At 42.2% G+C, this 24,084-nt stretch overlaps 1 protein-coding gene across 10 annotated transcripts in view; it reads left to right on the forward strand.

The window, feature by feature from the left end:
• The window catches only part of ARVCF (ARVCF delta catenin family member), a 246,832-nt gene that overhangs the window by 115,480 nt on the left and 107,268 nt on the right, over positions 1-24,084 (forward strand). Inside the window, exon 1 of one of the 10 annotated variants that reach the window (XM_040081332.2) lies at positions 17,941-18,008. The exons of the other annotated variants lie outside the window; for them this stretch is intronic. The gene's annotated coding sequence lies outside the window, so the exon portion shown is untranslated. Of the gene's footprint in view, positions 1-17,940; positions 18,009-24,084 lie in introns of those variants that run through there. 10 annotated transcript variants of the gene reach the window in all.

Below are 24,084 nucleotides of genomic sequence, written 5' to 3' on the forward strand. Positions count from 1 at the left end.
CATCAGTTCATGCTGATGTTCTCCCATGGGTGTCGTTTACTTCCAGGCACCTTCCTGGTGTGACCTTCTTGCCTTGCTGGGGCATCCAGAATGGCCATGCTGAAGTCATGGAAACTCGGGAATTCGAGGTGTGCATAATGCCTTGGTTTACATGTGCCTCGAAGCTCTCAGGGCTCTGATCAGGGCTTCAGAAGTGCTCTGCTTCCTTTATGTGCTCTTCAGAGGAACCACTGGCTGATTTGCAGATAGGAGGGAAACAAAGTTCTGATTTCATCCCCAGGAAGGGAGGCAGCGTGCTGGGACAGTGGCAGGGGTGCCTCCTGATGCTTGTGGCTGAGTGAAGTTAACCACACTGGTTTCTGGATGAAATTTCAATGAATCGATCGTGCAGAAAAGCCCGTCCTTGCCTTCTAGCATTTCCAGGCAAGTCAGTAGGTCTTTTCTAAATATTTGGCAGCTTTCTGAAGAGTGCTGGTTATGGTGTTAATTCACTTCTGCAGCGTGATTGTGTCCCAGCAGTAAGAGTGTCAGAACCTGATGCTGCAGCTCTTGTCTGTTACGCAGTAAATATATTTTTCCACCTGTATGTTTTATTAATATTATTACACTTTCCAGTTCTTCATTCTCCTCTTTGACCAACAGGAGTGGTCTATACTTGTAACTATAGCATGTTTACAAGAGTTTTAAAAAATGCATTCCTCACATTAGCATATGTAAATGTGAGTACATGTATGCTAGGGGAGAAGTGCATCACATTTGTCCTTAGCAATTTCATCTCAGCTGGATAATTCTTTTGACCAAGGCATGTTATTTTATTGCTTGAGGTTAGAATGCATCTTGGTCATGGTGACACATTTATCTTGTATTTTATGATGCAATCTTATCACATCCCATTTCTTTTTTCTTTCCTATTCAGCTTTTCATCTGTCAGTGACAGCCATGACACCAGTTAGTGGCACAGTAATACCAGGGCTATGTATTAGTGCACACTGCTGGCAGTTTTTAAGGGTAATACTTTGTTTCTAAGGTACAATATTCATTTTAGCAGGTTGTTTCTGGAGGGAAGAGCCATTTGTAATTATGTCAAAACCAGCAGACATCAGTCATTTTAGATGTAGGAGATGACAAAAAAGACTTATTTGGATAACGTTCAGGAAATATGAAGCAAAGAGAAAGTGACACTGCACGCTTCTTTCACTGCAAGGAGTGTAAAGAAGCACTAACTCATTTTTTTATGTACTGGTGATGGACCTTCATATTTACAGCTGCAGCTTTTAGCATACAAAAATAAGTATCTTCCATCAGCTGTATGAAAAAGCAAAGTGAGAAGGAGAAGGTTGTTCACGGCTGAAAAAGTTGCGCCCCTTCTTAATATGTTGGATTAAAATATTTATTTTTCCCTGCCATGCTTTCAGATCTTCAGAGAAAACTGCTTCTGTATAGGTAACTAGGATTGAGGGACAGACTTTCAAACCTTTAAGCTAGTATTCACCAGCTGCAGATATGATTAGAGATCAATTAAAAAGTGTTGCGTCAATCTGCTGAATAATTTGGAAAACCTGACTGCTGGTTTTGATGTGTAAATAGGAACTGAAGCATCTGCCTGCAGCTTCTCTAAATCTAGTGTGACACACTGTTAATCCAGTAAGTTTTTCTTCTTGGTTTTTGAGATTCCAGTCAGAATCATCTTTGTTTCATTTACATGGGATCAGTTTTATTTTTCTTTTTTCCCACCAAGCTGACACTTCAAAATTTCAGCTAAAAAGTGCCAGCGCAAACTTTACAATATTCAGATAAAATGTAATTTTCTTCCTTTGTTGCCCCCTCCAGGAGGCATACCAGATCATGTATAACACCCGTGCCTAGCTTGGCTGAATTCCAGAGCCCTTCCAGAAAGAGACACTGGTAAAATCAGCATCTGCCATGTAAATCAAAATAGTAAAGGAAGAGTTGTGTCCACAGCAGTTGAAGTGCTGTGTATGCTTGCATAAAGACACCGCAAATGTGTGGGTGTGTTTCATGAATTGTTGCTCTTTGAATTTTCTTGTTCAGAGAAACTTGGCTGAGGTACATTATATGCATACTGTTTTGGAAACTGGAATTACAAAAATATTTACGAAGTCTGTTGGATTCTTCTCCCATGCACTTATCCCTCCTTCCTGTATTTAAAAACCCCTTAAGTGTTGTGTTTTAGTCTTCTGAAAATTCAAAGTTTTCCTTTAAAGGGACAAGGAGAATTAGTTTTCTCCTGGTTGTAAATTACCGATAAATGTTTTTGAAGAATACCTTTTAAGTTCATGTTAATGACTGAAACACAACGCTTAAACTACTTTTTTTTCCCTAATGTTTCCCGTGGATTTTTGAATGGCGCAAATTTGGGAACAGGTACTTTTCTTCCCTCTTAAAATGCAGTTCCCATGTTCTCCTGGGGTAAAATGTCAAGATGGCTTTGTTGAGCACTGCACGATGCACCCTAAACAGTTGCCCTCTGTTTTGGGGTTCTGCTGTGTCGTATTTCCCGTACTGGTGGTGGGAGGGCAGCGCTGGATGCCCAGAGGGTTGTGTGGTCCCCTGGTGCCATCCGCACTGACCACGGGGAGCGGCTCTGGGACACGCCGTGTGTTGGGGGCGGTGGGAGCTGACCAAGGCTGACTTCTCCATGGGACAAACAAAACTCAAATATTGGCCCAGGCAGCTCTTGAGGTCCAGTTTCTCAGAATTGTTGCCTGGTTGAGTGATGCACTTCAGCCTGGGGTTACACTGCCACTTCTCCGGTCTTTATCTTGTTCCTTAATTTCTCAACTCGCTTCTGATAGCGCCCAAAGCCATTTGGAGCTGGTGTTCTGCAGCACTCATGTCTCGTTTACTCTGGAGAAGTACAGTCCAGATTTTGGCTACAAGTAGGTCCAGGACTCTCTAAAATTATGTCTTTGGATTTAGCTGAGAATTGAAGGAAAAGGAAGAATGTCATAAATGTATCAGTTCCATTGGAAATGAAAGAGTTAAGAACGCAATCTGATTGCACAGCTGAAATCTCAATAGGAACTTGTGGTCTCTTGAGGGAACATGCCATTCAGCACCGTTGCACAGAGTTATTTCATTCTTAATTTTAATTGACATGTCCCAGAATGCAGCCTTCTCTGACGAATCCGGGCGGCACAGAGGCGTTGTGAGTCTCAGTCTGTGTGGGCGATGGCTGTGTTTCAAATTCAGGTCATCATTAATTTCCCTTTGATACCAGCATCCTTTCTGCCTACCTTATTCACTCAATAGGTTGATGAAATCTGAATTAATCTTCCCCTAAGTAAGATGTTGGTCACCTCCTGGGATTTCAGTGTAATAATCTTGCCCTGCTTTTTTTATCTTTTCTGACAGTTTTAGCTCTTTGCCTTGTTGGCAAGGGTGTCCTGTGCAAGTTCAATAACAGTAATTATTTTATTGTTGTAAAAACTGAGGTGCATAGGTGTTGCAGCTTTATTGGGGGGAGGGGCACTTTAAGCAAAAAGTTGTTTTGGTGTAACATCAATTTTTCATCAGTATTCTGCATTTAATTCAGGTGCAGTTAGTTATAAACCCAGCAAGAGTGGGGGAACCATGCAGCTCCAAACTGTAGTAGTTGTGAGGAGTAGAGAAATCTGCCTTAAGTATTTCTTTAATATTTTATAGCTCCTGTATTGATTGCATTTTTTTTAAATAAGATGTATGATTGACCAGTATTGGGATTATCGCAGAATTTACAGAACTTTCTTACAACTTCTGTGTCTGCTTTGTATCCAGTAGGCAGCAGTTTAAAGAAACATTTTGCAAAGAGCCTTAATGCACACAGTAGCCACAAATGCAGTGGAAAACTTGTGCTACAGAACATCACTTTATGTTTTAATTAGTTCTTAACACAGCGATGTGCAGGTGAGGACAACTGCAGGTACACCTGGAACACTGAAGGTTTTGTTGGGGTGTAGACTACCACTCCAGCTTCTGGAGAAGTGTCAGTGTTACAGGTCTATACCTTAAAATACAAATTTCCAGAGTAGAATTTGTTTCTAGTTGCATTCTATGTATTCTGCTTTTCATCTTTGTCTTCTCAGCTGTTTAAGCTGGTACAGTGCTCTGCTGACATCCAAGGTGCAGTAGCTATGAAAAGAGTCTTCATTATCTTGTGGAATTTGGCATAGCATCAGCTCCTTCATGGAAACTGTGTAGTGTTCGATGGGGTCATAGTGATGATCAAATGTACTGCATCTATAAAAGAATGTTTGTTTACAACGAGTCACTCTCAGCTTAAAGACATTAATTAAAGTCTTTTCAAGGGTTTGGATTTGAACCTGCTGTTCACCTTTCCCAGAAAAATTGATCAGTGGTAATGAAGGTATACTGAGGAGGACAAAGGGCATGATAAGATGCATTCTTAATTGTTTATATTTTCCCTCTGAGCATAAACAGGATCTGCTGTGTTTTAACATAGGCAATGTTTTTGTATTTTTACTACTTACCAAGGGTTGAAGTAAGCTATTCTGAGTTACCTTTTTCTGCTTCAGCTTGTCCCCAAGCTGACATGAATTTCATAAACCCGTAGCTGCAGCCTATAACCTCCATCACACTTTTCCCCCAAATTTTGATTTGTGACACTGTAGCGGGAATATTTCCTGGATGCAAGCCTTCTCCTCCTCTCTGGTTGGTAAGCAAGTGAAAATTTTACTGCTGGCCTTCTCTATAAGGTCCTGTAGAACTTGCATTTGCCTGATGTCAGTCTGTTTAGTGTAAAGCAAGGCATGCAAATAATTATCTCTGATTGGGTGTTTCTTAGGAGAAATTATCACTGGTAGCTTAATTTTCCTGGAGTTTCTCTGGTCTGGGGTTTGGAGCAGGAAGGGAGCCTACCCAGGCTTTTCCCATGGGTGGTTTCAGGAATAGGTGCTGTGCTCAGATAAAGTGTGTGATTCAGAAGAGAAATGAAGTTAGTTCTGTTACCTGGTCTCCTTCTGATATTTTAATTTTTTTAAAAAAAAATCTTTGCTTGATTTTTAAGCAGGTGAATTAAAAATACTGTAATTTAATGCGTTTATACTCTTGTACAGCTGCCTGCCTTAGCTGGGGTGGGGGCTTTATTAATAATTAAACCATGGATTTGTTTGGGTTTGACCAGCCTCAGTGCATTTCTAGCCTGCCAAAGTTGCTGACTGGAGGTAAGTATGAGAGCTTTGTTCTTAGCAGAATCCTTCCTTTTGTGTTGTTTCCTCAAAAAACTAAAGGTTCCCGAACCTCTTAATGTGTACATGAGTCTGTTCCTAAGCTAGAATGTGCATAAAATTAAAAATATACTTTACAGGGACTTAACCATGCAAATCTGGAATGTGTCCCTGTATATATTGCTTATTTTTTCTTTCTTAAACTTTCTTTTTTCTTCCCCACCCACAGATGCCCATATGCTAGAGGTTTGGAGGAGAAACCCCAAAGCCCCATGTTGTTTATGTGCACAGTCTATTGTTCAAGGTGCATATTATCAATGGTCACATGCTTTGCTTAAATATTTTATAAGATCGTTGCAGTATATGCTAACCCTGCCTTCTTTCTATTGTCTGATTGTGCATTTCCACTTTGACATAGTTGGTAATCTAGACAGGCTTGAAATGTGTAAGCTTTTAGCAGATATTTGATTTCAGAAATGCTTTGTTCTAAAAGTTCCCCTTTGTTGTGCTCAAATGACAGACCTTTGAGTAGTAAGGTTTTTTTTCTTCTTGTCTTCTCGTTGTACAATGCTGAAGTAATCTCTCATCTGCAAAGAATCTCATGCCCCCTCATGCCTCCACCATGAGACAAAAGCCATGCAGGTGCACGTCAGAGGACTGGATTAAATCTGAAGGCAGGTTTCAGATGCAGGCTCAAGGTGAGTCGTGTCCCAGCTGGGTGAGCGGTGTCCTGTGGCAGGAAAGTCTGTGTCCCCTGGTGAGGCAGGGCTCTGCTGTGCTGGGGAGCTCTGTGCCTTCCTCTGAGGTAAAGTGCCTCTCTTGCTTTGTTCTTTGGCTTTTGGAACAGTGCCCCTTCTAGGATAAGGCCACAGGGTAGCAGACCAGAGAAATGCTGAGAAGAAAATAATAGGAGCTGTTGGAGCTAACCTTCTCCTGGCTCTGGGTGGAGAAAGGTCTGTGTGATTTCTGCCTGATCTGTGTGCAGCAGCATGCATTGCGCTGCCCTGGCGGTACTTCTGCTCTGGTATCAGGAAGGCAGTGCTTGATCTCTCTGCTTTCCACTTCTCTCCACAAGTCTCCAGTCATATGTTAGAGAAATTTACAGGAGCTTAGTCTCTAAACTTGACAGAAGTAGGCCTGGACTGTCCACAGGCTCAGTAGACATTAAGACTCCTGAGTTGGGCTCCACAGTGGCTGATGTTGTGAGCAGTAATGATGATCCCTGGGTTTTGTGGGGAGGGATGAGTTTCATTCTTACTTGGGCCGGAACTACTTGTTATTATGTTGGGGTCATTTATCCTGAGCACAAGTGAAAGCTGACTGTTACTTGAGTTCATGCTCCAGAGTTTACTGTCTGGTGATAGCCATTTCTGCCTGCTCCCCATCCAGGCAGATTTAGTGGAGTGGACTTCTGGTTCTTTGCTTAGGAAGTTCTTTTAGGGTCATTATTTCTAAAGGTGACTTAATTTACAGGAAACAGATTCAGCTTCTTGCAGTGTGTGCATTGAGAAAACTTGAGTAGATAATTAATCTGAGGAACTAGAAGTTAATTGGGAGGGAAGTTGTTGCTTTAAAGATGTGCTAAATAATTACCATTTTTCTATATTTAGCTGACTGTTGAAGTAATACAAGAGGTGGCGAAGAAGATAAATCTATAGCCCAGTACTCCTCATTTTGGAGGTAATTCAGATAGTTAAATGTTTCTTCCTTTAGCTCACTGAATTTTCTAAGTGCAGAAAGAAGTTGCCTATCAAGAAGGTTTGGGAGCTACTCAATGCCTCACTTGTAATATACTTTTGAAAATTTCAGCTTCCTTAAAAGTTTTCCAGATCCAAAAAGCATCCACACGCATATGTAGATACTTCATAGCAGGGAGACTGGAGACTCTGCTGTTCTCACATTCCATGATGAGGTCTTTGCTCTCTACAAGACCTTGTAGGTGGCTTGAATGCTGCAGACTGTCAGAATAGATCCAAGCTTTGGGTTATCTTTGGGGTTTTTCTTGCTTTAGGGGACTGTGAGTTGCTACCAAACAGGAGCAGGAGGCTGCTAAATGGAGAGTGTTGATGGCCCAGCAAGTTATGTTTGCTGGTGCTGAGTTGAGCTTTCAGCCATCTGGTGATGATGGTGGCATTCTTGAAGTCAGTCTTACTGAAGTTTAATTGAAATGTGACGAATGAAGATTGTGTGCAATGTATTAGTTGCATTTTTGTGGCTGACAATAGCAAGGATCAATTTAGTGAGAAGCACATTAGAGCATACTATGGCTGCTGATTTAGCATCTAAGTGAGCACCGTTTTTCTCATGAAGTGGCTGTGAATGTCAGCATATAATAATGTGGGGTGATGTGTCAGTACCATGGAGACAGTCTGTCAGAGATTACACGGAATTAATTCTAGACAACAATGATGTAAAGGTTAAACAAGCGCAGAGTATGACAGAGAGCAGGTATCTGTTTGGGTGTTAGGAATATATTGCAGGTATAAAGGACATGCCTGAGAACGTGGTTCTTTCTTACCCCTTATGGGGACCATGTAATTAAAGGTGCCTGATTTAAGGGGGTTGATTTGCCAGATCTCAGGAACCTGCTCTTTAAATAAGTTAGGTCACATAATAAGACAGTGGGGAGATGTTTACAATGATGACTGATGAAGAGCTGGATTTTAAGGAGCTTTTTAAAAGTGAGATTTTTGAAGGGTATGTTGGCATGCTTCGACTTGCTGAAGCGATCCCTTCGGCAGGATCACAGGGGGCTGAAGGGGAGAAGAGACAGCTTTGCCAGGCCATCCAATCCAGCTGGGGAGTGGGGAGGTGAGACACACCGGGCAGGCTTTAGCACATCTCCTAGAGATAACTTTGAACTTTTGCTCCTTCCCTTAAAGGAATGAATTCTGGAAGGATTGTCTGCACTTTGTTTCTGAGATAAAGGTAAGCAGGTCGCAGTTCCTGGATACTGTGCTCTGCACTGAGGAAACCAGAGAATATAACTTTGGGGTTATCTGAGGGAGAAGATCAGTGCTTCTGGAATTTTGAGGGTTGTAGCTTTCAGACCATGCCTGAAAATACTTTGTAGAACTGATATTTCTTATTTTACTTTGTATCATTTAAAATTATGGCATATTAATTATTTGGACAGATGTGCTTGGATGGGGTAGATAACGCGGAAGACAAACTCTTCCAAAGTTCCAGACTTACTTTTATATCTATTTGCCTGTCTGATGAGCAAAAGGAAACTCCCAATCTTTTGTGCCACAGTTAGAAAGTGGTGCTGAGTGAAGTCTGTTTATTTAGCCCCAAGTAAAGCTGATCATTACTATGCATGAGTTTATGGCCACTGCAGGTTTGAATGTGGGGGAGGCAATTCAGAAAGGCTTTGAGGTTTGTTTTTCCCTGTTGGCTTGCTTTAGGTGGGGAGTGTCTGGAGAGGAACTGGAATGCAGATTTACAATTTCAAAAACAGTAGGATGTTTTGGAGCGAGAGAATCACCAAGTGGCTGAGGTTGGGTGGGACCTCTGGAGGTCATCTGATCCAACCCCCTGCTCAGGAAGGGCGACTTGCTGGTGGCTTTTGGATCTCTTCAAGGATGGACACTCTGCAGCCCCCCAGGGCAATTTCTGCCATTGCTCAGTCAACCTCAGTGTCTGGTGTTGAGACAGAACCTTCTGTGTTTGAGTTAGTGCCCAAAGCTTCTTGTCCTTACCCTGGACACCACTGACTCCATCCCCCCTGCACCATCCCATCAGGTATTTATTACACTGATAGGATCCCACACAATTTTTCTCTTTCCAGGCTGGTATATCTCCTGATAAATATGTTTAAACAATCAGCAAGCTTGCCAAGATGCTGAAAAATTCAAGGGATAGTCCATTGAAAAATAAGTAAATTAAATGCTAAGCTCAGGTGATGTGGGTAAAACAAATCACCTTGTTTAGTAGGGTGGAAATTGATTTCATGCCATGAAGAGGAACCAGAATACTGATTTTGATGGTATTTTGTTTGGTTCCAGAACTTCTCTGTTCAAGTGACCAGCTCAAAAAAGAAAGGTTGTAAGGCATATCCATTTTAGCTTCTAGGAGATGCTGTAGTTCAATGCTGCCTGTTGTCTTTTCAAGTATGCTACGTATGACTTCCACTTGAATGTTGTTTGTTAAGGAAAATTTCATGTAAATAATTTGGTTTTGATCTATATAACAGCAGGTAAACAGAATAGGCCTTTTCTGCTGTAGTGGGTGCACAGTCTGTGCTAGCTCCATTGTTAAATATGTAGAAGAAGTTGGCTTTTTTCCTTTTGCCTGCCTCTTCCTAGGTTCATCTTGGTGCTCTTCCCTAAACAGACATTTTGTGTGAGCCTCATGGACTGTGAGAGCAGTAACGTCCAGAGCTCTGTAGTGAAGGCTGAGCATCTTTGTGTACCGTTATTTTGCTATAGGTGGTCTGTGTGTTGGTTGCAAATTCTGTGTGGTTGTGGCCTCCTTGTTCCAAGTGACCTATTCCTGCATTTTTCATGCTGTGGATTTTACTGAAGAAGAGGCTTCAGTTAATGGCAATACCTCCTTCAGTACCTCTGACTGGGAGTTGAAGACAGGAGGCAGTTGTATCAGAAGGACAACAATTAAGTTTCTAGGATCTACATTTATCTAATAAAAGATAGTTGGAGTGTAGGAGAGACTTGGAGACAGGTTTTAAGAGCTTTTATGAATAACAGAACTAAATTGATTGTTCTGTGCCTAGAAAAACTTCCCAGCTTTCATTAGGAAAGTGATACATTTATTTTAAACTATTGCAAACTTCCCAAATCCACTCTTGCCAGTTGCAGAATGCAGTGCTGGAGGGGCAGCTTTGCAGGGGGAGTTGTCAGACAGTAGTTGGAGGACAAACATCTGCGGCTGAGTACATGCCAGCTTTTAATTGGGGTATCTGGATCCTGCTGATGTTTCCAGAGGCATTTGGAATGACAGCACACTAGTGAGCCATGTGCAGGAGGATCATTGCTGAGGAAATACTCCCTGGTAAATTTCCATGTTTTAAGGGAACGGAAAGAGTGTTTTTGTCATCTTTTAAATGTGACAGGTGCTAATCAAGTGGAGAAAGGTTAAGACTTTTCCCTGATTTTTTTCCTGGAATTGATGTGAGATTTTCATTTCCATAGGTTCGGAGAATTCCACATTTCTTACCTGCCATGATGCATTGTGGTAGTGATGTAGCAGTGAGGCACCTTAACTGCACCATGGCTTTTGGAATGTGGTTATTGGCATTGTTATTGCCCGGATTAATGGCTTTGTTTTTCTTTTCTTGTGCTTGGAAGGTCTACAGAGAACAGTTAGAACCTCCTGTGCCATAAGGCTCCCAGGGTTTGTTTATTTTTCTACAGAAAAAAAAAAATGTAAAAAAGGATCCTGTTTGCTTTGTCCTCCCTCTCTCCACTTTGTATCTTGTACGGCTTGTTTTTATTAACCAGAAAAGATTAGTCAAAGAGCCCCACACATGCTTAAGGGGAAATTATGTCTTGCTGCAGAGAGTTAGGGCAAGCTTTGGGATAAGTCAACCAAAAATTACTCTTTCCAGTGGATGGTATGATTTTCAAGACTTCTTTGTGCAAAATCTGAAATGATAAAGTACTAAGTCTGATGATTTTAATCTAGATGTCTTAGATAACAATGTAAAGAGGAAGGGCATATTGGGACACCCCATCCTGTCTTGCCCCGTTCAGGGATCCAGACCCTGGAGAGTTGCCCCCTGTTCACTCCCCTTTATGGTACTGCTAAAGGCTCAGGGTATTTGCCTCTGCTGGAATCACTTCAGCTGGGCATGTTCCTCACAGCAGAGGGGAAAAGAGGAGCTGTAGGATGTTTTCTTTCTTTATAATGACTAATTTCATTCCTCTCACCCGAGGGCAGACAAGTGGACAGTTCTTGGGCAGGTTAAATGTCTCTGAACGTTTTGACAAAGTAAATAATACCTGCCTTATGTGGGCTGAGATGAGAGCAGGCACTGTGCCAAAAGCACCTGTGGCTCCAGGGCTGAAAATTGGACCTTTTGCTGTGTCTGTGTTGCCAGCAGCAGTGAGGAGTCCAGATGCTGATCCCTGTGTATTCGGTAGGTGGGAAGAGACATGGCAAGTGAAACATACGGAGTCAACACTGCCCACAAAGTGCAGCTGATTGGAGATTTTGCATGTACGTGGGACGTCTGACCCGTTGCTGCTGGATAGAAAAAAAGGGAGGAATTTGTAGATAAATGTGTTGATGTTCTGTTTAAAGCAGCTTGTTGGGGACAGTGTCAGGTTGCTCTCCCAACTACTTCTGGTTGCATTTCTGATTTGAAAGTTCTCATTTGAGTACTGTGGTACCTCTGTCCTTTCCATTTTTCTAGTTGATTTGGTAGTGTGTGTATGTCAGAGTGTCATGGATGTGGCTGTTTATACAGTGAGATGTAGCCTGGAGTCCATGGTTACCTGAGAGGTCGAGCAGGAGAACTCATCCTGACAGTTCTGCTTTGGTTGTCTGGGAGCTCTCACAGGCAACTTCCTCTGTTCCCCGGCTGATGTGAGGCACCCAGAGCACTGCACTCAATGTTCTTCCTCTGATGGCTGACAGGAGGAAATGTGACTGCCTGTAACTCACTGAGAGGATTGATCTGTAGAGAAGGTTTGGGCGAGACTCCACTCATCCTGAACATCTTGCCCCTATGCTCTTTGTCACTAAAAACCCACAGGCAGCCCTTACCTGCTGGTGCTATGTCATTTGATTAATGCAAGACATCTTTGGGGGGCTGTCTCAAGGTTGTGTGATGGTGTTCACACAAAATCTAAGGAAGAGGAGTTGAGGAAGGGGTTGAGACCTAAAAGTCTGAGGAAGTTGGAGTTACTGGAATAGAAACTCTACAAATCTTCCCGAGTTGCATTGAACTTACTGATGGGTGCATCTCAAGCTTGCATTGCTCTTCCTAATGCACCTAGTGTTGCAAAAAGTGAAGATTAAAAAAACTGTGCAAGTTCAAGCAGCATTTAGTGTCTGAAGTGCTCACTGTCAAATTTGCACCATGTCCTTTCAATTTTGCTGCTCAGTGGTGCCATGAGAATGGCCACACTGAGAAGGGAGTCATTACTCACCTGAAAGTTGATTTGTAACTAGTAAAGTTGCTCTTGAAGAGGGGGAGGGAAGGAGTGAGAAATACCAAATGCTGTCAGCTGGTTGCAAACAGGAGGCTTTATTTACTTTAGATAAGCCCCTTTTCTGTCTATTGCATAATTTCTGTCATAATCTTGTTTGTCTGTTAAAAAAAAATACAACCACAAAAACCAAACACAAAATTAAAATGAAGTGGCTTTAGTGAGTAGCTTTTTCCTCGGGATGATACTCTAGATTACTTCAAAGATGTGTCCTCAATATTGAATTTTGGGTCTGTATAGTAAACTTTATTGATTATTTGAAATGGATTGGTTGGGTGCTGTTCTCTGGGTAAGGCATGTCAGCTTTATACAAATTCTAATGCTCTTGGCTAGGACTGAATGGAAGTTACTCGAGTGAGAATTTCCCAATGACACCAGAGGCTGAAAATCGGCATTGTGCAATATGCTCGGTTACAATGAAGCAGCTTTACTGGAATATAACAAAAAGACAGTGTTCTTAGTTTAAAAAAAAAAAAAGGCAGATTTGATTGTTTTCCATAGGTGATTCAGAAGCTCAAACTTCCTTTTTTACAAAGAGCTGTTAAAGTATCCTTTTGAAATCACTGCAATGAGTAATTCTTACACTGCATTCACAGTTATCCCAATGAGTACGCACCAACTAAACCCAATATTTAAAATTCCTTCATCAGTGCTATTTCTGCAGTAATGAGAACCTGGACTTGCTGGATTGGGCAGACTTCATCTGTACAAAAGATAAATGGCAACCAAAGAGGAAGCTGGGAAGAAATTTTAATAAGACGCAGGAAGAAATATTAAGAGCTCACTGGAAAAGGATCTTGCTTGTTCTGTAATTAGAGCCACGTAGGAGTTAGTAAGGTACCCAGGGCAGTGCAGCAGTTGGGGTGGAGTGCTTTGGATCAAGACAATATTTGAAATAAAGGAGAATTCTTCTGGGAAGATAAATCCAGTGAGTATATACTGCTATTTCTCCCGGTCACCCAAGGGTGAAGAGAGAGAATTCAATATCCAGTACTGCTACGTGGCCCACAAAACTGGTAGGGTTGGCAGACTTACAGGGGCCGGGTCTGGGCCCCTGATTAGTGGCTCTGATTATTATTTTGCTGACTTTTACCAATTTCCAAAGTTCTTACCAGCTGTCAATGCTGCATTCTGGTTTTAATCTTTATACTTGAGCATCAGTTGGCTTGTGGAATCCTCTGATTTACTCAGGTCAGGATGCTCTGGTTGTGTCTTTATAGATTATGTACCTGTAAATTTCTTGTAATCTTTAAAGAAGCCATAAACAATTCATTTTATTTTGAAATATACGTACGGGATTTGCAAGTGTTTGGGAGCAGTAGTAAAAAAATACGTCATGTGAGTAAATTATCTACAGGTTTTGAGGTTTTAAAATTTTATTTTAGTGTAGTAAAGAACTGTGTCTGGTTTTGGCTTCAGTGATTTGCTGTTAGGTCCTTTGCTTTTTTGACTATATTAATTTTTTAATGTATTTCCTGATTTGATTTTGTCTTGGTTGATGGTGATGGATTCCAGTGTTTTCCTGCATCCAGCTCTAATTACTGAGCAAGCACAAATGATAGCAGGATTCCCTGCTGTCTACAGGCTTTCTCCAAGCAAGCCAACCTTCTCTGGTGCAAATAATATCTTTTTTTCCTAGACAATAAATAGTTTTGCAAGAGTGTTACAGTGTGTTAATTGGGTTTTTATTGTGTTTCATTTTATATTGGGACACAAGAGCTCATCTGTTTCTTCATGACCAACCACTTTTGCTATTGCAGAAATCTGACAAACATCTGAAAATTAACCTCTGTTCACATGACCATCACACAGTGTTTTCATTAATTAAATGCCAGTATGAAGTTAAGTCCTGGTGATCCGTGGGAAATGGTGTGTTTAGAAGAATGTTACCTTGTTAGCCTGATGGTTTGGTATTTGCCTCACTGAGAGCCTGGCTTCGTTCTTGTTCAGCCCATCCAGTTCAAGTCACTCTGCTTTGGGCTGGCAAAAAAAAAAAGAATTGCAATTAATCAACTCTGAAGGATTGTCTGAAAACTGCTTTTCTCTTAACTGGGCTGCAGGAGAAATTCTTCTGACAGTTCTGTCAGGGATGGGGAAGTTCAGAGGGTAAAGCATGTGTTTGTTCCCAGACACGTGGTGGGTATCCCTGAGGCTGGAGCCCTGAATCCTGTTTGTGGGAGCAGAAGGGGCATCGCCCTTGGACTGGTGTGGGAGCAGCAAGGCTGCCCCTGTGTTGTGAGCTCTGCAGCTGAGCTGCACATCTCCACTTCTCCATGTGGTACAAGTTTCCTTAGCCAGGAGACCTGCAGAAATGCTTGACTTCCTCTCTGCTTCTGAGACTTCTCTAAATGAATAGGGCTCACTTCTGTTAAATTCTTTAACTTTTAAACATGTTTTTATTCCCCCTTGCCTCTTGTCTTCCTTCCCCAGAGGTAGTCCAAGTGTTTTAGAAACAACATAGTCAACTGGAGCTCATTGAATAATTCAACTCTTGCCTGAAGTGATAGGAAAAAGAGGACGACCCATTTAATAAATCAACCAGAGCTAAAAGCTCTGTGGTTTGTAAAAATGTTCATCTGCCCTCCCTTTGAACTATCCAAATTTCTCTTCTGAAGCGGGAGGCTTTTTCCCCTCTCGGTTGGATATGCCCTGCTCTGGAAGGAAGCCTGATGTACCTGCAGGTTAACCTTGCAAGTTGATTCTGTTAAGCAGCTCTTTTTCAGAGACTACTGGGGGTGCTGCTTCAGTGGCATGAGACATTGTGAACCATTCTGTCCATCCACACAGTGTTCCTGGATAGCTTCCTCTCTCATTGATTGCCTGTTATTCCTGCTGAGGGCTTCTGAAATGTTCTATCAAAGTCACTGCTGCAGCAGAAGCTCCCCGAGAACTACCAGTGTCGCCTCTCAGGTTCCTTGACCATTTTTAACCCAAGAAGCTAAGGCATTTTGTGGGCCACTGATGTATGTTTTCTGAAGCAATGAAAAGTGACCCAGCCTTTTCATGTATGCTTATGCTTCTCTTTAAATAAATAAGAATTCTCAAAGTGAACTTTATTTCTTAATCGTGCATTTTGCCTGTTATCTAAAATGGTCTAAATGCAAATTACTGTCTTTAAGGGACCTTGCCTAGAAATATGACTGTCTAGGGAAGTTCAGAAACCTTTTGCTAAAGACATTCTTCTGTCTGTTGTCTGTGTCAGAGTTTCATTTAATCCCTTTGGACAGGCGCTTGCCAGTTCATCAGCGTGTTACTGTATAAATTGCTTTTTCATTGTTGCTGTAATTGTAAAATAATCCCTCTATTATACCCACCCAGTGATCACTGCATTATCTTTTTGCTGAGCTGCGACATTTCTTGGTGCCTGGTGGTATCCTGCCTTTTGAAATGAGAGATGTTTATTGAATTGGCTTTTCAGTTGTGGTTCAGTTGAAGAACTGGCGGAGTGATCAGTAGGAGAGACTTGTTACATGCCTTGAAACACCATTGACTCCCTTGTAGTTCATTGCTTTTTTTGTTTTGTTTTAATGGTCCTTCCTTCAATCTCTGTATCTGGGCTCATGGAAACCGTATCAGGTTACTGAGCTTTGTGTTCCAGGGGCTGCTGGAGATGAATTTGTGAACACTGCTGTGTGTAAATGATCATAGGTTTGAAATCGGGGTCTGGGGAGAAATGACCCGTTTGCTTATGTTGCCTGTTTTGACCAGAGAGCTGAATTAGCAGCTAAAATGTGTGCTGTGGTGTGTTAAACAGCATTGAATGGGAGGCTACAGAGATAATCCCGGGGAGAGGCCGTTGAGGTTGGTACTGAGCCCGGACAGGCTTTGCTGTTCTCTTCTCAGTGCTAAAGTGGTGGCTTTGTCAGTGGAATTTTGTACCCTTTGAGGTGTCCCAAACCTCTTCCTTAATCGAGAGCTAGATTGCAAGGTAACACCGTGCTTCATCATTTTGAAGAGCTTTTGGCTGGTTTTGTTTTCTGCTGTGTCTTTTATTTTGTAGAAGGTTGGATTGCTTTCTCTGTAGCTGTAGGGCATCGCAACAAGAGGCTTCTTTCCCAGCCCTTCTCGCAAGTGTATTAAAAAGTAAATTTTAAAAAAATCCCAGTGGGTGTTCTAGTTATTTTCTTTTGAAACACAATCAGATTGAGATGACTTACTCCAGACATAAGCTAGGGAGACTGAATAGTTTGTCTGGATTTTTCTTGCGCTCTTGTCTACTGTCCCAGCTGGGATCTGCTTGCATGCCTTGGTTGGTGTGTGCTATCCATGACTTGGGGTTCAAAAATTTCACCAGGTCCATGAGGGGAGTTGACATAAGCTTGAAGATTTAAAAAAACACCAAGAAATGGAGGCATCTCACATCTTTTGGTATATTTTTGTGCTTCAGCCTTGAGAGAGCTCTTAAGATTGTGTTGTTGAAGCCCTTCTGTAGAACCACCAGAGTTACAAACAATTCAAGCAGGTACTGAGCTTCCCTAAGAGGTGCAGATACCTTCTCAGTGGCAGGTGGCGGCACAGTCCCTTGCCACATGAAGCCATCAATGCAGAAGTCATGCTGACAAAGCTGGCAACATCTGGCTGTGTGATGGGGAAGGATTGGGGAAAGGATGAGCTGTTGTATAACAGGAAGCTGGTGTCCATATATCCATGCTTGAGAGGCTCTTCTTGGCTTAAACCACCCTCGCCTTTCCTTGTAAATTAACATCTCCCCCTCACCTCCAGACAAAATACTGGGACTTTGTTCAAGCAGGAAGTACTAAATAAGGCAGAGTCAAGTTGATGTAGCAAGAATGTAAAATATTGGGCTCTCAGGTAGTAGTTTGAAATAGAACTTCTCCTGTAAAGGAAGCTTTCACTGGCCATGTGGAATAGTAGGAGCAAAGGGCCAGTGACTGGCCTTGAAGTGCTCAATCTCTCATACCTACCACCCTGAGTGGTTTTGTAGCCCATTTCTGCTTCAGGAAGTTTTTTTGTAATTAATATGGCTAATTTGGAGACATTTGAGTGTGTTTTCCAAAGAGAGATGAGATTTTTTTGTTTTGGTATGATTTGAAGCTCCATTTAAAGCTAAGCCTGCCAGTTTTCACAGATAGGCTTAAATTTTATTTTCCCCACTTGCCATACCAACAGCAAGATATGTTGTCAAACGTATGACCAGGCCAAGTCGATAAATTCTGAATACATCCTAAATTATTTTCTGTCTGCCTTGCACATTTTGATGAGGTGGTTGAAAGGCTCTCTTGATGTGTGTTCAGATGAGCAGAGGAAATTAAATTGTTTTCTCCTTTCTTTCCTCTTCCCTCCCCGTGACAGAGTGATGTGCTTTGCCTTGAAATTATGAAATGTCTTTTAAAGATCTCTGAAATAGACAAGAGAATTGGTCTCAATGGTCCTTTTTCAAAAGGATATCTGGAAATGCTTTTTTTTTTTCCCTATTCAGAAACTGAAAAGCTGATGGGGTTTTTTTCCCATGAAATATTACTCTACTACTAAAAGAGTATCCTTGTCTAATGGAAAACCCTTTATGTTAAAATAGGACAAAACATCCAAGGTGTCTGATTTTCCTACGGCATCATTGTGATACAGCCACGTTATTTTTGTATTACCGTACTGAGGAATCAAGCGCATCAGGAGGTGATGATGTGTTCTGGTGAGTGGTTTGCTGTTGGCTGCAGCACAAGCCTTGTGTCCTCGCACGCTGCTGGGTGCAGCCACGCATCTGCTTGGGCTGCTCCTGTGGAAATCGGTTCAAAAACACTTTGCTCCATCTTTCATCACCTCCATAGATCATTGTTTCACTATTCACACTTTACCGTGCATAGGACATGAAATCTGTTTCCATAAGGTCTATTTGGTTGTTATTATAAGCAAAATAATAGGGTTGTGTTCTTTCCAGATGCTCATCTGCCTATGCTGGTGGGAGGAATACCAGGCATCAGGAGAACTTGAAGGCTTTTGAAAATGTTGCCTAGTAAAATAGGAAAAAAACTTAGAAGTAATTAAATCAGTAAAGCTAGGGCTACCCTGTGATTTATTTCATCTGCATCAAATCAGCTTTAAAACAAAGAAGTTTTATGGGTATCATTCAACCACTACATAATAATTTATTGTAAAGCCCCTCTTCTGCCCAAGAAAATGGCTCTTTGCTGTGGACAGCTGGTCCTGGCCTGTTCGTCTGTCAGAATGACTGCTGTTGTTGTGCTTGGCTGTTTGACAACCCAGGGAAATACTTGGGCAGGTTTCTCTAGGTAACCCCTGACATCCTTCAAGTGCAAAACTGTTTTGTTTCAAAGCTCAAGATACATCGTCGTGCGAAGGTAGTGCAGCAATTTGGATGGCTCAGCTGGAGCGCAGTTGCTGTGTGGTTGTAGGAAAAGGATGTGACATTTTTAAGGGAGAAGGATGGTGCTGCTGGAAGGCCAGCAGCTCTTTGGCTGCCTGCCCTGGAGCTGGCCAGCAGATCTGTGGCACCAGGCAGCCTCACCAGCGCAGCAGATGGACACACCAGTGCCGTGGTGAGCTGTGCAGTAACGAGGAGTGATGGCCTATAGTGAACCCTGTCTATTGATTAATTAACATGGAAACGAGCAGCAAGGATGCAAAGAAGAAAAAACAGTTTTCCCCAGAAGGACTTCTGTTAAATGAGTGAGCTGGTGAGCCACAAAAAGGACTGAAGAGGCTTTGTGAGAGAACCATGTGAGTGTGTGTGCAACAGACAGTCAAAATTGGTTGTAAGACTAGAAAATTTACAGAATGGTGCTCTGTTTTGCGGCTCACATTCACGAGTGGGACACTCCTTCAGGATTTGTACTTGTTACAAGAGCCACATTTTTTCTTACTGTCCGTGTAAAGAAATAGCAGGGTTTGAGATTTGACCTATGAGTGTATGTAGAGCTGGCCTCAGTTTGGAAACTAAAGAACTTTTTTTACTTTTCTGAGAAAAAGGTTTTAAAAAACCACATGGATGATCTACAAGAGCAGAAAATACTTGAAAGGTTCATGTTATTGTTAAGATTGAACTGAGGGACTTCATTGGAAAAGGCTTTTCTCACCATGTAGGGATGAAAAATACGTTTCTGAAATACTTATTCTACCTTTGTAGATACGGAGTTTTCATTTGCCTGCCAACTAAAAAATAAGAACTTCTCTAGGCTGGGTTGTTGTCTCCTTTGTAGTTTGCTTTTTGCCTTCCTTTGTTATAGCCTGTATTAAAGAGTCCAAGAGATGATAGTGTTGATACTTCCCAGGAGGAAAGAAGCTGCTATTAATACAGCAACTTCAGCAAAAATTTAGATTAGGCTTCATGGAATTGAATCTGAGGCTCTACAAATAACCCGAACCCTTACAGCTTGTAAAGCTTCTTGTACAGAAGATAAGCGTTGGGTCTCTGCCTCTACTGATGGATGCCATTGGGGCAGTTTCTGTACATCACTACCACTGAAGGAGTCAGGAATCTCACTTTGTCATCCTGTTCCCTATATACATCTCTTAAAAGGAGCAATTCCTAGGGCACGGTGCTGAGTATGCTGAGAATAGCAGTGATGGACAACAAGTTGCAGGGCTGGTAAGTGAGATGGTTTATTTTGGCCCAGTGCCTTTGACTGAAAGGGGCTGGTAATAAAAACTCTGAGGCAGAGCTCCTGTGAATTGTATTTGATGGTTGGAGAAGGTTGTTGTGAAGGGCAAGGAAGAAATGTCTCCTGCTCATGGCTGAGGAACTGGCTTTTCACAGTTACTAAATGGGACTCTTAGTGCTTCAGGCACATACTGAAGGAGATAGATGTTGGGCATCAGATGCTAATTTAGGGTGGGCAGTGATGAACCAGAGCGGGGAAAATGCTGCTGAAAATACTGAAGGAGATTAGAACCTCTGCAGAAATAGTAGCTGATGTTGAGAATTTATGAAAATTGACTAGAATCTTGAGAGCTTAGGGAAAGTTCAGCAAACATTTAAGCTGAATTGTGGGGAAAAAGTGTGAGGGGAAGAGGACCAGGTGTGACCTACAGGGCCCTGGCCAGGTGCATTGTGCCAGCGAACTTCAGAGGACTGTCAAGTTTTTTGCTTTGGTAGTTTCACTGTTGGATGTTGCAATATTCTCATTGCCATGAGAGCGAATTACTGCCAGCGTTCATGGGAGTTCTGCAGTTTAGAGTCCAGTGGAGTTAATCCTTCATGTTTGAGTTCAGCAACATTTTGGCTTTTAGCAGGAGCCTAAAGTGATATGCAACATCTGTGTAGAGCATTGCTGAAATTCCTGATAAATGAGTTCCAGAGGCAACCTTCCATTTGTGGGACATTTCACAAAATCTGCCACACAGAAAGAATAAACTTTTTCAGCTGGGCTCTTCAGTGGCCTGAAAAGTTAAAGAACCAGAGGCTTCTCTTTCTTTGGATGATGGAAGAGGCGGAAGCCTGTTTGTCAGACACTGATGCACTTCAGACTTACTGCTGTTGCTGACCACCAATGTGCCACTGAAGTACTGGGGAATAATCTCTTGACAGTCTGTGCCTCAGTTTCCTCTTCTATGAAATACATGGCCTTTAAAATGAATGCTGGTTTTGAATTTCCCATGATATAGAGAAAGTAGTGATTGTGAAATGTAAAACATTGTTGGAAAGTGGTTGAAGTATTTCAATTTATACAATACAAATGGAAATGGGGCCTTTATTTGCTTGGGACATCTCCTGCAGTATTGGAGAGCTGGTGATAGCCCTGCTTTTGTAGCAAGGTCACTTCTGTCAATTCCATCCAGATGTGCATCCTCAGGGTTTGTCTAAACACGGTTTGTCCTGCGTGGTGTTAATAGCCCTTGCACTGTCTCCCAGCAGGGTCCCACCCTTGTGCTTTCACCTCTGTGTTTATGCACTTTTGCTGCATTCACACTGCTTTGTCTTCCTCTGTTCATCTGTCTTGTTTCAGCAATTTTGGGGGAATAAATCTTGCCTCCTTTGCTTGAGTGGGAGAGAAAAATTTTAAAAAAGGACCGAAAAGCTTATCACAGAATGACAGTGAATAGGAGCAGGCCTGAATGTTTTTGTCTCTGGAACTCTTTCTAGCAGCAGAGAAGCAGTGTAAATTTTTGAATAGGTAAAAGCAGTGCAGGGTTAACTGTTCTAGAAGTCACATTAAGATACTTGTGGTATTCAAAATGGATTGATCTAAATGGAGAGGAGCAGGGGCTTGGGGCTCTGTTCATCCTCAGTTCACGGTGTCGCAGGAACGGCGGTGCCTGGGTAGGTGCACTCAGGTATTGCAAGACAGGAAGGTCAAGTGCCTGCTCTAAGATGACATTTTGTCATCCCTGCTCTTGCTTTTGTTGACAAGTACTGGGTGATTTTTAGTTAAGCTCGAGGAAAAGGTTATGAAAGGTTTTTTCCTCTTCACTGTTGGGTGGAGAAGGGACACTCTGGATGTGCGGTGGGGAGGATGAAACCAAACACGTCCTCTTCAAAATATGGAACGTGATACTGCTGTAGCTCAAGGCATCAGTACTGAAGTCAGTGTAGGAGATAACTGCTTTGAGCCAGCATGGCCACATTCCAATCAAAATTTCATTTTTTGCCTGCTTGTGTTGGCCTGAGCAAGTCAGATGTTTCCCGGTTTTCTGACCCAGTTCTGTTTTGTGCCTCCAGGCCAAGGTCTCTTGTATGCTTCTGTCTTTTTAATGTGTTTGTGAGAGTTCAGAACCATTTCAGAGATGTGGGAGAATAGTATAGAACTTGAGAAAAAGGGTAATAAAAGCTTCCAGTTGGTTGTTTTTTCCCCTTCTGAATTTTGTTTTCTTCTGATGTGTTTTTCCTAGCTGAGGCAAAATGTTCCTTCATTTCAACTGTTGCACTGCCGTGGATTGAGCAGAGCTGTGCCTGAGACATGTTGGTATAGGTGATAGCTCAGTGGGGTTTCCTGGTGAAAGGTGTCTTACGTCCCCAAGCGATGGCAGCTCAGCCTGGGCTTTCCATTTTAGGGTAGCCGCTGTGCTGTTGACCTGAGTTAGACTGCTTGAGCTTCCTGTAAGATGTTTAAAATGAGGTGTGAGGAAGGACACAATGTGAATCCCATGAGGTTGTGAAAAAGCAGCTTTTGAAAGATCAGTTTGGTTCTTGGGGTACAAGAGTGGGTGACAAGGGAAAAGCTTGACACTAGGCACTGTAGCTGATGCAGCATTCAGAGTGCAGCTGCCCAGCTGCAAAGTGGGAAGCGAGCACATTTTTTCTCAGTTTTGCAAAGTGAAGTGGCTGAGAATCTATGGCTTAACTGTAACGGAGTTGTAATTCAAAGATGTCCCTTGTCATTGTGGTTTATTTATCCTGGTTTATAACATCTAATTGGGAAGTTTCTCTGCCTTCCAACATTTTGGTTGCCTGATACTTAATTGTGCTTTGGTTGTATGAGATTTGTTTCCTGACTCAGATGATGCCACATCCATTTAATAGATTTGCGTGGGAGATGAATTTTCCTCTCAGCACTAAATCTGGGACACAAGTCAAGTAGGTTGTGCTGGCCTAAACATAGGCTAAGCCCTTCACTGCAGGGTCAAAGTTCTGCACAGGATTTTGTAAGTGCCTAAGAGCTGCTTCAGTTTTTTTTCTTTCTTAATAACACAGCTGCTCTGAATAATGTGCCTACACAGCATTTGGGAGGAAAAAACGTACAGACCAAGATGGTTGGCTTTTCTTTAACATTTTTAATTGGCAGTTGGTGTGCTGTGTAAATTCATCCTGGCTGTCCTAACAGTATTTGTGCAGATTTAAGTCTTTTTGCTTTCTCACACTCAAATTACTGTAATTTCTCAGAAGAGCCTGTTGTTTCATTTGAAATTTGTGTACATTGTACAGTTGCACTTCTGTGGCTATACTGCAATATAAGTTTTTTGCCTCCTGTGTGAATCTTGAGATTAACAGCCTGGTGCCTGCTGAAGTAATGATCTGCATCATTTCAGGTGCTCAGTGAACAGTCAAGAGGAAAGCATTTGGCAGTTCCTGTGCTGTTGCTGCATGGAAAATCAGTTTCACTAATTTCAAATGCTTAAATTCATTATCAGCTTAAGAAACTTTCCTTGCAGAAATGGAGGGATTGGTTAATTACTCTGCTTTAATTGCAGTCACAAATGGTATGTTACTTGCCCCTTCCCAGGGCACGAGTGATTCCGTGGCTAAAAGCTGCGGTGCGAGGGAGGGCAATTAAGGGGAATTATTTTAATAAACAGTTTGTACTGAAGCCTTTGACTCCCCACACCCACCCACCCTGGCTGCTGCTTGGAAATACTTGAGGAAAACACCACTCCCTCAGTAGGAACTCAAGTGTGGATGTGGCTTTGTTTTGATTTGTTCCAGTTGTGTTTTGCCGCTTGGAGTGAGGTTGTGATGGGCTTGTCCACCGAGTAAAAGGCTCCCAGACACGTTGCCATTTCTGTTTTCCTCCAAGGCTCCAGCTCTTGCACTCCACCTGAAGATTAGCTGGCTCCTAAGAAGAGGAAGAGATCAGTGTTTGAACTGCTAATGCAGCCTCTCAGGCCAGTCCGTGTGCTGACTTCAATTACCATCTCCAGGAAAGGTGCCCCTGTTTGAGGAACACTTAATCATATGCTAACATCACCAGAAAAAGGTGTAGTTATCTCCTGAGCTATATAAATGCCAAACTGAAATGAAGCATAGAAAGGTGAAATGTACTTTTTCTTAAGGGAATCTCAAGTGCTGTGCCTTTCTGAAAGGGAGTGGATGCAGG

Source organism: Hirundo rustica, chromosome 17 (assembly GCF_015227805.2).
Source record: "Hirundo rustica isolate bHirRus1 chromosome 17, bHirRus1.pri.v3, whole genome shotgun sequence".
In the NCBI taxonomy this organism is placed as follows: domain Eukaryota; kingdom Metazoa; phylum Chordata; class Aves; order Passeriformes; family Hirundinidae; genus Hirundo; species Hirundo rustica.